We start from the raw sequence: 12,693 nt of genomic DNA on the forward strand, positions 1-12,693 counted from the left end.
GAAGAATCAATATAGTGAAAATGAGTATACTACCCAAAGCAATTTATAGATTCAATGCAATCCCTATCAAGCTACCAACAGTATTCTTCACAGAGCTAGAACAAATAATTTCACAATTTGTATGGAAATACAAAAAACCTCGAATAGCCAAAGCGATCTTGAGAAAGAAAAATGGAACTGGAGGAATCAACCTACCTGACTTCAGGCTCTACTACAAAGCCACAGTTATCTCTAATTTTTAAAAACCATTTGGGGATTAACAGATATACACTCCCATGTATGCAATAGATAAACAAGGACCTGTGTATAGTGAAGTGAAGTCGCTCAGTCACGTCCGACTCTTTGCGACCCCATGGACTGTAACCTACCAGGCTCCTCTGTCCATAGGATTTCCAGGCAAGAATACTGGAGTTGGCTGCCATTTCCCACTCCAGGGGATTTTGCGACCCAGGGATTAAACCCACATCTCCCTCGTTGCAGGCAGATTCTTGATGGCTGAGTGCTGTACAGCAGGTTTGGAGAAGGAAATGGCAACCTATTGGCACCCTTACCTGGAGAATCCCGTGGACTGAGGAGTCTGGCAGGCTACAGTCCATGGGGTCGCAAAGAGTCGGACGTGGGTTAGTGACTAAACAGCAGCAACTGTATGGCACAGGGAGCTATAGTCAGTATCTCGTAACAGCCTATATTAATGGAAAAGAAACCGAGAAAGGATATAGTTTATATAACCGAATCCCTGTACTATACAACTGAAACGCTATAAATCAGCTATACTCCAATTTTTAAAAAGTTAGAAAACCCATAGAAACTCCCTGAGCAGTATACACTGTCCCTGTTTTATGAAACTACACTAAAAGGGCAAATGAAAAGAAAGAGAGGCAGTCAGAAGCGTGCACACAAAATAAATTCTAGGGAAATACGCGAGTGGCAAGTAAATAGGCCCAGAAACAAACGATGGACAATACAGAAGAGCTTGTTTTCTTCAACCACATGGATCAACTGGTGATTGAGAAAGTGTAGCAGCCTGAGATTTCAGAATCACGTGAGCCCTGGGGCAGAGCTGTTGGCCCTACAGGGGGAAAAGTACTCCGTTACACTCAAGAGATTTACACACCGCACTGTCAACCCTGCGTATCCAAGGAGGATTGGTTCCATTGGTTCCGCCATGAATAACAACCTCCAGGAATGCTCAAGTCCTGTGGTCCACCCCCCATTATCCACAGGTTCATCCAGATAGCATTTAGGTTAGTTGAATGTGAGAACCCAAAGAGCTGTCTGCATATTTGTTGAAAAAAAATGTGCATAGAAGTGGAACCATGCATTCGAACCCATGCTGTTCAAGGGTCAGTTGTACTTCAGTTGCAACCACTGAAAGTTGAACAGTTAAAAGTCAATATTGATTATTTTCCTCTTTAACTAGAGACTGAAAGGGTTTCTACCAGTGGGCACTTCTCCTGTGCTGTGCTTAGTCACTCAGTTGTGTCTGACTCTTTGTGACCCCCATGGACTATAGCCGGCCAGGCTTCTCTGTCCATGGGGATTATCCAGGCCAGAACTCTGGAGTGGGTTGCCATGTCCTCCTCCAGGGGATCTCCCTAACCCAGGGATCGAACCCAGGTCTCCTGCATTGCAGGTGGATTCTGCACCATCTGAACCACCAGGGGAGCCCAAAAATACTGGAGTGGGTAGCCTATCCCTTCTCCAGGGAATCTTCCCAACTCAGGAATCGAACCGGGGTCTCCTGAATACCAGGCGGATTCTTTACCAGCTGAGTCACCAGGGAAGCCCGGGCACTCCTCCTACTAGAGGCAAACTCTGTAGAGGTTTTTTTGTTGGTGATATAACCTTTCTTGACACCGTCTCATCTGCTCCAACTAAGATAAAAGTCTCAGCCACAGCTCTCTCTGTTTCCACTCTTTACAGCTTTGCAACCATACCAGTGTCATATCCTAAAAAACAGTCTTACTGGTGGATAAGTAGTTTATACCGACATGTAAAGTGTTAAACTCTTGTCAGGGTGAGTCCCACATCCTCGCCAGCTGCTTGACGTTCGGGAGACATAACTGTCCAAATTATGACAACGTGTATCACATGCCTTGTAAAAGAGAAACTGACCCCCTGTTCACAAAAGTATGGTATTAATGAAATAAGCTTCCTGTTTAGCTAACTAGACTTATTGTTGTCTTGATAACTTAGCAGTTATTTCCCAGTCCTTTTTAGACCAATTTTTATGCTTTTACAACCTGGCAAAGGTAGCCGAGGAAGAGAACGCAGAAGTTGACATCGTTCTCAGTGCTACAGCCAGGAATTCTCTTTCCTTTTTCCTTTCTCTGTTTGATACCTTGCTTCTGATGAGACTCAAGGATGAGCTTCTACATTAGATTCTAGTTAGAAAATCAAATTTCTATAAAGTGTGCATCCAGAGAAGAAAATGCATTCATGTATCCAACATGGTTATTGTTTAGCTGCTAAGTCCTGTCCAAGTCTTTTGTGACCCTGTGGACTGTAGCCCTCCAGGCTCCTCTGTCCATGGGATTTCCCAGGCAAGAATACTGGAGTGGGTTGCCATTCCCTTCTCCAGCGGATCTTCCTACCCAAGAATTGAACCTGCATCTCCTGCATTGGCAGGTGGATTCTTTACCACTGAGCCACCTGGGAAGCCTTGTATCCAACATTAGACAGATAAATAGATGAATATAGATATTGAACACCTTGACTTTTCAGATGTTTTTCAAAAGTTCTCTTTGGGCTTTTACAAGATTTCTTTTTAAATTTAATGATTTTGCCTTCTGATGTTTTTCTCCACATGGCATGCTCCTTGACTAGCCAAAGGCACTGTGGGAGATGAGCTGCCTTCTCCTAAAAGGGCTATAGAATGAACTGGTGTTGCAGGGAGCCAGGGAGAGCCTCTGCTGGAGGGGAGTTTTCGGAAAAAAGTGTTGGAGAGGAGAGCTGCTTTTTACTAGATCTGCTTCCTTGGAAGGCAGAGTGCAGAGTTAATGATGAGTGAACAGGAGAAGGACAGACAGCCCTGTGGGGAAGGACTGAAGGAGAAGGGGAAGGGCACTTGCACAGTGCCTCTCACACTGGAAAATGTCTAGGAGTTCCCTGGAGCTCTTACTGAAATGCACATACTAGTCCCGTTGACCTGCTGGGGCCTGAAGTCCTACATCTGTAGGAAGCTCACTGGAGGTGCTGATGCTGCTGGTCTGTGGACCACACTGTGAGTAGCATCTCTGTAGGTTGTGGGAGAGAAGGGTGTTGTGGGGGCCCAGGAAGCCCAGGAACCAATTTGAAAGATGGAAGATTCTGTCGCAGCTGATCATTTCTGCTTCCTGTTAGAGCAGGGAATAGCAGCAGTAGCACTCTGGACATTTGAGGCCTGATAAGTGTTTGTTGGAGTGCGAGGTTGGAGGCAAGGGGCTGTCCTGTGCTTTGTAAGATGTTTGCAGCACCCCTACCCTCTGCCCACTGAATGCTTGGTAGCCCCATCTCACCTTCCACCCCCATGTCTGTGACAACAGAAACATTTCCAGACATTGCCAAGGGTCTCTTGTTGTTCAACTGTGTCCAGCTCTTTGCAACCCCATGGACTGCAGCATGCCAGACTCCTTTGTGCTCCACTATCTCTTGGAGTTTGCTCATGTCTGTTGAGTCAGTAATGCTACCTAACCATCTCTTCCTCCGCTGCCCTCTTCTCCTTTTGCCTTCAGTCTTTCCCAGCCCCAGGGTCTTTTCCAATGAGTAGGCTCTTAGCATCAGGTGGCCAAAGTATTGGAGCTTCAGCTTCAATATTCTAATGAATATTCAGGGTTGATTTCCTTCAGGATTGACTAGTCTGATCTCCTTGCTGTCCAAGGGACTCTCAAGAGTCCTCTCCTTTGGGGGACAGAATTTTCCCTGGTTGAGATTCAGTGAGTTAGAAGGAGAATTAGGGGCCTTCCCGTACTTGCACACCTCCTGTCTTCCAGAACTACAAGGCAGAAATGACTTAACTCTGATATACTTAGAAGGCAATGCACTTTTCACTATTTCAGTCTTCAGAAATGCTGAGAAAGTGTTTGCTTTTAATTTGACAGCCTGATTACTTTAAAGTGTCCTCAGCTCAGACCCACACCTCGGCCCCATTTACTTACAGTTTGAGTAAAACAGTAGGGAAATTTCTTTCCAAGAATATGTTGGCTCAGTAACCTAACATCATTTTAAGTCATCACCACACACCCACCAAAATTGTGAGATAAAATGGAAACTCCATCATCTGTTCTCAGGATCTCAGTGCTCATGATTCACTTGTGACCTCTAAGAATTTCTCTGTATCCATCTCCGGCCACATTGAACTTTTCTTCCACCGCCTGGAAAATGCTTTCCAGCTCCAAGGTCAGTCAATTGACAATCTCGAAATTCCTGACAAGCAGACAGATGGGTTTGCTTTTTTCCCCATTGTTAGAGTTTGTTTCTGCTTAATGTGTTGAGAAAACATCTCAAGGTTTTAACCCTGGCTCGGTCTTGGGAGAGAGGCACTTTAACAGGCTAGCACTTCATCTGGCCTCGGGGGGCAGTTGTAGGGGGGCGGGGAGGGGGCAAGCAATGAACATCCCCTGGAGAGCCCAAGGGCACGTCTTGTACAATCAGTTAAACTTTCTCTTAAAGCCAAAGAAAACTTAGATCCAAACAGGATTTAGTCTCAAGCTAAAACAAAAATGTACATCATGTCGAAAAGGCTTTTCCAAACGCTACAGTTAATAAGCAATGCTGTGTTTTTACTGGAAAAGCATGCATCTAGCCAGGCATTCTTCACATTTTTCCCAGGATTTAGTCATAAAATCATTTTAAACATATTGCAAGGATAAAATGTGTACATATCTGATAAAGGCAGTGATTTTTTTTTTCTTTTCTGCTCTATAGCTCCATAAGGATGGGAAAAAATGAACTATAGGGAAAAGCATGTATATGTATATATATAGTGCTTCCCAGGAGTCACTAGTGGTAAAGAACCTGCCCGCCAACGCAGGAGACATAAGAAATGTGTGTTCGATCCCTGGGTGGGGAAGATTCCCTGGAGGGGAGGGCATGGCAATCTGCTTCAATATTCTTGCCTGGAAAATCCCATGGACAGAGGAACCTGGTAGGCTACAGTCCATAGAGTTGTGAAAAGTCGGACACGACTGAAGCAACTTAGCATATATATATATATGTATACACACACATGTGTACACATACTTCTGTATATGTATGCGCATGGAGTATGTATGTGTGTGCATAAATAAAATATATAAAACAAACTATACTTGTACACATACATATGCATCCATTTTTACCACTGTGAGAATCTGGCTTTTTAATTCACTGTTATGATTTTACTTTAAGTAGATACTGCAGATCTTTCCCCTGGATTGGAATAAGTCAGATCCAAAGCATAGAACCCTTCCTTATCATGCCCACCTGCCTACAGCATCTTTAGGAATTCAAGCTGAAGTGCATTTGGGTCTGATTTATGTGGGGCATGGCAGGGTGGACATCATTTCTGTGTGTGGTCAAGAAGCGAGCTGGGCTGTGGGGGGTTGTTATCCATCCATGGAGACATGGGTGCGCTGTCCCAGCTGACTGCGTTGGTAATCAAAGGCAGGAGGAAAGTGAATCCAGATGTTGATCATTTGAAAAGGAAAATTCCTATTTTCAAAACAAACTGACAGAAAAGCAGTAATCTGTGGTAGAGACTAAGTAACACTGACTAGACACGGGTTTCTGGGTTTGAGTGCTGGCTGTGCAACATACTAGATCGTGACCTTGGGTGGGCCACCTGACCTTATTTATTTCTCGTCTTTAAACAGGGATAGTGAAAGCCAACCTAAGAGTGGTTATGGGGACTTAATGAGCTGATCCATCAAATGCTGTGAGCATGGAGAAAGACTGTACAAATGTCAAGTGGCCTTTTTTTCTTGCAGATATTATTCTTGAGTGAGCTCTTGGTGATGCACACACAGCTACCATGCTTTTGTTGCAGATCATGGAAATAGTAAATCAGCCGTAGCTTAATTGGAAGCTCTGGACCCGTAATGATCTGGTGGTAGCTGGTTTGCTGGCACGTGCCTGGGCCTGTCATGATGGAAAGTCCACTGGCCCGTCTCTTCTCACCTTCAGAATTCTAACTCTAGTCCCATTAAGAAAAAACTAGAGTGAATGCCATTAGTTGCTTAACAGGAATTCCAAGCTTGGCTCCTGGCTTGGAGATGACAGAGATTCTGATTGGTAGCATTTTGGTAATTTATGTGATGGAAATGTTAATACTCCCACAGTGAACAGTTCCACATCATCAGGAGGACATCCCCCAGTGAGAGTTCAGGGAAAGGGACATAGTGACTCACCCACTATGTAGTGTTTCCACTATGCAGGTTGATGGAACTAGCCTCAGTCATAGAGACAATAGTCAAACAGGGTGAAATAGTGAGGAGTGATGAGTTTTGAATGTAACTCGTTAAGTTGTGAGTTATATGTAATTTAATGTTTAATCATGGTGGTGTTTGACTGTTTGACACTCACAAGTTTAGCAACCGGCTGGTGTGAGCTTGGTTACCTTAAAGCACAGTCTTGTGCCGTGAGTCAGCAAGTGCAGGGCCGTCTTGGAAAACTGGCGTGGAAAGTGCAGCCATAAATGGACTTTAATTTCTGTGGACTTTGGATGAGCTGTCTACTCTAGGTCTCACAGTTTTATACCGTATTTCCCTTCGGCTGACAGAGTGAGTATTGGTTTATGAGAATGATCTATGGGTCTAGTTATTGCGGTTAGTATTTGAAAGTTTCAGCTTTTTAATTATTTGAAAGACTAGTGAAGACTTAGAGCAGGATCTTTTTGTTGGTCATTGAAAGAATCTGGAAACTATTCCCAAGGAGAAAGGGTAATTTTTTTTCTTCTTCTTTTAAGCTATCCCAAAAGGTTCAGGAGGAAATGACCATTGGGGAACAAAGGGTTAAAATTTTTGCCCATCCATGATGTACATGTTCATCATGAAAAGAGACTTTCAGATGACTTGTACCTCCTTCTTTAATCAGTAGGTGATTTGATGGAGGCCTCATGTTTGACCAGCCATGTTGTGACTGTGGAGGATTTGAGAAGCCCGGCTAACACAGAGAAAAGGTAGCCTTACAGTTAACATCAAAAGACCTAAAAGCCTCGGGCTTCCCAGGTGACACAGTGGTAAAGAATCAGCCTGCTAATGCAGGAGACATGGGTTTGGTTCTCTAGACCAGAATACTGGAGTGGGTAGACTTTCCCTTCTCCAGGAGATCTTCCCAACCTAGGGATCCAACCCAGGGCTCCTGCATTGCAGGTGGATTCTTTACCAGCTGAGTCACAAGGGAAGCCCAAGAAAATGCAGTATTTCAGAGGGGACTGAATTTTAAAATACACTTTTTTTTTTTTTTTTGCAATTAACCTACAATAAAGTATATACATTATTGTAGGTTAAATGCAAAAAAAAGCATATTTTGAAATTCAGTCCCTTCTGAAATACAGCATTTTGTTTTCCTGAACAGGACTTAAAACATTAATGCCATAGGCCCATGATTTTTAAACACATGGATCACCTATCATGAATTTGGTAGAGTTGTTTGCAGGCAAATAAAGTGGTCAAGTCATGCATTTTAGAATGAAACAACTCATCGTAATTCTATCTGAGAATTTGTAAATCATAGACTTTTTGTGTTGGGGAAATATGTGCTCTTTTAATCATTCTTAAAAAAAATAGCCTTCATCAAGCAAAAATGTCAGACTGTTATTGTTTTGCTTATGAATTCACTTAGATCAAGTAAGATTTTGAAGATTCTTGAAAGAAAATGATTCTTACTTCATTTTGGTGCATTTACATTAAGGGATTTCAATGGTAATGGCTGTCAAATTTCTAGTGGGTCAGCACACCTGACCTGGAGGACGTTAACTCAGTCTGCTGGACCCCAGCCCTGCACTTCATGCCATCTGTCCAAATGAAATCTGAGAATTGGGATTGCTAATGTTTCCAGGTGATGGTGGTCTTCCTGATCCTGAGGACCACACGTGGAGAACCACTGACGAGTGATTTTAGAGATAATGAATGGATTGGGGAAGTGTCAAGCAAATCAGTAAGCGTAAAATGACCATCACTAGCTCATCAGGCATTCAGAATTCTGAGGAGGAAGGGAAGATATTAGGCTATTTTGCTGTTGCTGCTGCTGCTAAGTCGCTTCAGTCATATCCAGCTCTATTCGATCCCATAGACGGCAGCCCACCAGGCTCCCCTGTCCCTGGGATTCTCCAGGCAAGAACACTGGAGTGGGTTGCCATTTCCTTCTCCAGTGCGTGAAAGTGAAAAGTGAAAGCGAAGTCGCTCAGTCGTGTCCGACTCTTAGCGATCCCATGGACTGCAGCCTACCAGGCTCCTCCATCTATGGGGTTTTCCAGGCAAGAGTACTAGAGTGAGGTTCCATTGCCTTCTCCAGAAACGCTATATTTATTATACCTGGCAGCTTTCCAGTTCACAACTGCTGCTAAGCTCACTTCTAGGGGACTTCTAAGACTGCCCGTTTCTGCATCCTTGGGTGTCAGCTGGGAAGCCCAGGTTTCTGTCTGTGCTCTTAGCTGCCCCCTCCACATGGCGTGCCTCTGTTGGTGGCATTGGAATTTCCCCCAGACTGAGCAGACGGACAGAACAGCCATCTGAAAAGGAGAAGGGAGCAGGTTACTGATGACTGCTAGCGAGCGTCATTTCCACTGCCAGCCAGGCAGTCAGAGCTTCCCGGCACGCACTTGATCACCTTTGGAAAGAGGCGCATGTTCCCTTTGGGGGATCGGAGAGTTCTCTGCCACTGAGCTCAGCTTCTCCCCCTCCTGACTTCTTCTAAAGCTGTCTCTCCGATGTCACTGATCCTGGTAACTGGCTACCAAGTGTTCACTGCAAGAATCGATCCCTAGACTGCTAGGTGGAGGAGGCCACGGGGCCACCCTGGGGCGGGCAGAAGCATCAGGAAGGGATCAAGGATGCTGACTTCTCTCTGGGCCACTGGGCCTGGACCGCAGAGAAGGAAGGAGACCTGAAAGGGATGCGAGGCTTGGAGGCCGCAGCGAAGCCCCTGGGGTCGTCGGCTGCCATGTACACGCTCCTCCCACCATACCTGTGGGTCAAGATTTGGTACACAGGACACACTGGTTTTCCAGCGCCTTCCAGAGCCAGCGTACTTCCTGAAAACTCTTTAGCCAGGGAAGTTGTTCAATTCCAGAGTTCCACTGAGAAAACCTATACTTAAACAGATAGCCTCTGCAGGAAGGAACAAATTCATGAATCATAGTTATACTTAAATTTTTTCTGTTACAGAGAAACTTATTGTTTTAATTGCTTTTAATTAATTTATTTGACTGTGTTGGGTCTTAGGTGCAGGCTTCTCTGTGTCGTGTGGGCTCCAGAGTGGGTGGGCTTGACCTGCCGCCTGTGGGATCTTAGTTCCCTGACCCAGGATCAAAGCTGGGTCCCCTGCATCGGAAGGCGGATTCTTAACCTCTGGATCACCCGAGAAGTCCTGAGGAACTTATTTTTAAAACTGGGACCCCAAACCTAGTTGATCAGAATCCTTTGGGGAATTTCAAAAAATTCCTTTGCACCAAGCCAGAAAATTCAAGTTCCACAGGTCCTTGGGGCTGTCTGAGCATCTGTGTTCCCTGTAAGGCGTGGCCCTGATCCTGAAGGGCCTTCATGGGTGAGAACTCTGAGCAGAGCTCAGGTTTGATGGTGATGGTGACGCTGCCTTATGGGAAATTCAAAGGAAAAAAGCTTCTTTCTTTAGGAAGGGCCAAAATCCATAACTCTGATCGTTTTGATTTGAATAGTATTCTCTTGTTTTTGAAAAGCCTTTATAATGATTGTTTTATTGTTCCTTCCAATGCTCCTGGGAGCGGGAGGACAGGACATGTATTACTGGCACCATTGTACGTCTGCGAAGCCTCTGCAGAGGGGAGCTTAAGTGAGGCAGGGACCCTGCTGCTCCCTGTCTCGTGCGCTTTCCACGACTCCAGCTTTTTTGCTTACTCTTGTGGGTATTTGTTTTTGATACCTCGAGTCTGTCGTCTTGCTTTCCATGAGTGGATGACTGCCATTAACATGGACCATCAGGGAGATGATCAAAGTGGAGAAGCCAAATTGAACATAGCTGGAGGCGACACCCAAGCGTCTTACAGCCCAGGTTCTAAACCAGGGAGCAAGGCCAGATTCGTCTATTGCACAGCTGGGCTATTGTGGGTATAGGAGAGAAGCAAGCATCAAAAAAGCAGATCGGTCCAGGAGAGGAGATTATTTGCATGCATACCATACAGAGAAATGTACAAGAAAAATGTATGCATGTGTGGGGTCCAGTGAGGTCCAAGATCCAGGCCATGGAGGTTAATGGAGCTTAGTTAGGAAGGTGTTCGAGCAACAGATATTGATGACATGGTAATGAGAACACCAGAGTTCAGAGAGAAGGATTTCCATTACCAGCACTTGGGAAGTAAAACCAGAGTTTGGGGGGTTACGGGTCAAGGATCTCATACTTAGAGGACTAGCACGAGGGTGGTCCTGAGTCTGCAGGTTGGCACCACCCCCTCTTTGAAGTCCAGGAAGCTCAGGTTAGCCAAGATGTTGCATATACTTTGTTAAATCACCTTGAACAAGCCTTGCTTTCCCCAGCTGCAAAATAAAGAGTTGGCAAATTGATAGCCTGTATACATGCCTCACAGGGAAGAAATCTACCTTTGGTAAATGAATAGCAAGAATGTGGCTTTGGGCAGTGAGTGGGTGACGGGGGTTGGCAGAAGGTGACCCCTATTCAGGGCTTTTCAGCACTGATCCTGGGACACTGGCCTTATTGCAAGGGGCACCTCCTTTCATGCGTGGGGAACAGCTTGAACAGTTAGTTGCAGCCCAGTGAATGCACTGCCAGCCCGTAAGCCCCGTGGACTGGTCCCACTTATCTGGAAGAGAGCGATGCCATGCCTGTGATGGTCATGACCCCACTGACCCTCTTTGGTGCCACCGTTTTCTTTTTCACGAGAAGGAAAGTGAACAGAAGGTACATCACACACTTTCATATTATCGGCTGTGTAGTTTTAGGGACAGGATTTCCAATAAACCCAGAAACCATGATTGCTGCCTCCTTTTCATTCATTCACTAGTTTTACAGCCTCAAGGTGACAAGAAAATGAAGGGCTGTCAAGACAGAAGGAAGTCCAGTGAACCTGGGAAGCGGCTTTTCAGTCAATGCTGTGTAGAGTGCCTGCCACTTAGAGTTCCTTCTGCAGTCTCTGCTGGCAATGAAAGTCTTTGTGGAGGTTTTCCATATAGTTGCCACCGAGGGATGCTAAGGTCTTTTTAATCTGGCCACACTGGACTCAGGAAGAGAGAAGAATGATAAATCGTAATTACATAAATGAAGGTGTTGCTGTTGTTTAGTTGCTCAGTCGTGTCTGATTCTTTGTGACCCCATGGACTGTAGCCCACCAGGCTCCTCTGTCCATGGGATTTCCCAGGCAAGAATACTGAAGTGGGTTGCCATTTCCACCCGCAAGAGATTTTCCCAATCCAGGGAGCAAAACCATTTCCTATTTTTCCTGCATTGACACTTTGCAGGGAGAAAACGCTTCCTGCATTTTCTTTACCACTGTGTCACCTGCAAGGCCCAGATATTATCTCAGTTCAGTGCAGTCATTCAGTCATGTCCGACTCCTTGCAACCCCATGGACTGCAGCTTCCCTGTCCATCACCAACTCCCGGAGCTTGCTCAAACTCACGTCCATTGAGTGGGTTGATGCCATCCAACCATCTCTTCCTCTGTCGTCCCCTTCTCCTCCTGCCTTCAATCTTTCCCAGCATTGGGGTCTTTTCTGCTGCTGCTGCTAAGTCGCTTCAGTCATGTTCAACTCTTTGCGACCCCATAGACGGCAGCCCACCAGGCTCCGCCGTCCCTGGGATTCTCCAGGCAAGAACACTGGAGTGGGTTGCCATTTCCTTCTCCAATGTATAAAAGTGAAAAGTGAAAGTGAAGTCGCTCAGTCGTTTCCGATTCCTAGCGACCCCATGGACTGCAGCCTACCAGGCTTCTCCATCCATGGGATTTTCCAGGCAAGAGTACTGGAGTGGGGTGCCATTGCCTTCTCCATTCTAGCGCTCCTCAAAAGAAAAATCTCTGGATTCTCCGTTGTTTCCAGGAATTTCATGTGTTATTTTATGTGAAGAATTGCTTTCAGGCAAGTTCTATGTTTCGGTAGCGGAGACCTCAGCAAGAAGTGAGTCAAATACACGTGATGAGTAGAGCACCCGTGCTGCTGACCAGATTCCCCGCAGGACTCCAGAGGTCAGCACTGTCCGGGGACCTGCGGTCCCTTTCACCTTGCTGCGGGTTCTTTGCTTAGGAGACTTCTTCAGTGGTTCCGGCTCAGCCCCAGCTCCTGGGCGTCTTCACAAGCCTTGTGTGTACCCTGATGCTGGGGAAGATTGAAGGCAGGAGGAGAAGGGGACGACAGGATGAGACGGCTGGATGGCATGCCCAACTCAATGGACATGAGTTTGGGTAAACTCCAGGAGTTGGTGATGGACAGGGAGGCCTGGCGTGCTGTGGTTCATGGGGTCGCAAAGAGCTGGACACGACTGAGCAACTGAACTGTGTGTACCAGGCTTTGGGTTCTTGCGTGAACTG

At 45.8% G+C, this 12,693-nt stretch overlaps 1 protein-coding gene across 27 annotated transcripts in view; it reads left to right on the forward strand.

Moving 5' to 3' along the window:
- ATXN1 (ataxin 1) overlaps positions 1–12,693 on the forward strand; it is a 426,916-nt gene that overhangs the window by 344,166 nt on the left and 70,057 nt on the right. Inside the window, exon 1 of one of the 27 annotated variants that reach the window (XM_070777674.1) lies at positions 1–12,693. This exon is cut by the window's right edge and continues 44,510 nt beyond it. The exons of the other annotated variants lie outside the window; for them this stretch is intronic. The gene's annotated coding sequence lies outside the window, so the exon portion shown is untranslated. 27 annotated transcript variants of the gene reach the window in all.

The sequence above is a fragment of the Bos indicus genome, chromosome 23 (genome assembly GCF_029378745.1).
Source record: "Bos indicus isolate NIAB-ARS_2022 breed Sahiwal x Tharparkar chromosome 23, NIAB-ARS_B.indTharparkar_mat_pri_1.0, whole genome shotgun sequence".
NCBI classification, from domain to species: Eukaryota; Metazoa; Chordata; class Mammalia; order Artiodactyla; family Bovidae; genus Bos; species Bos indicus.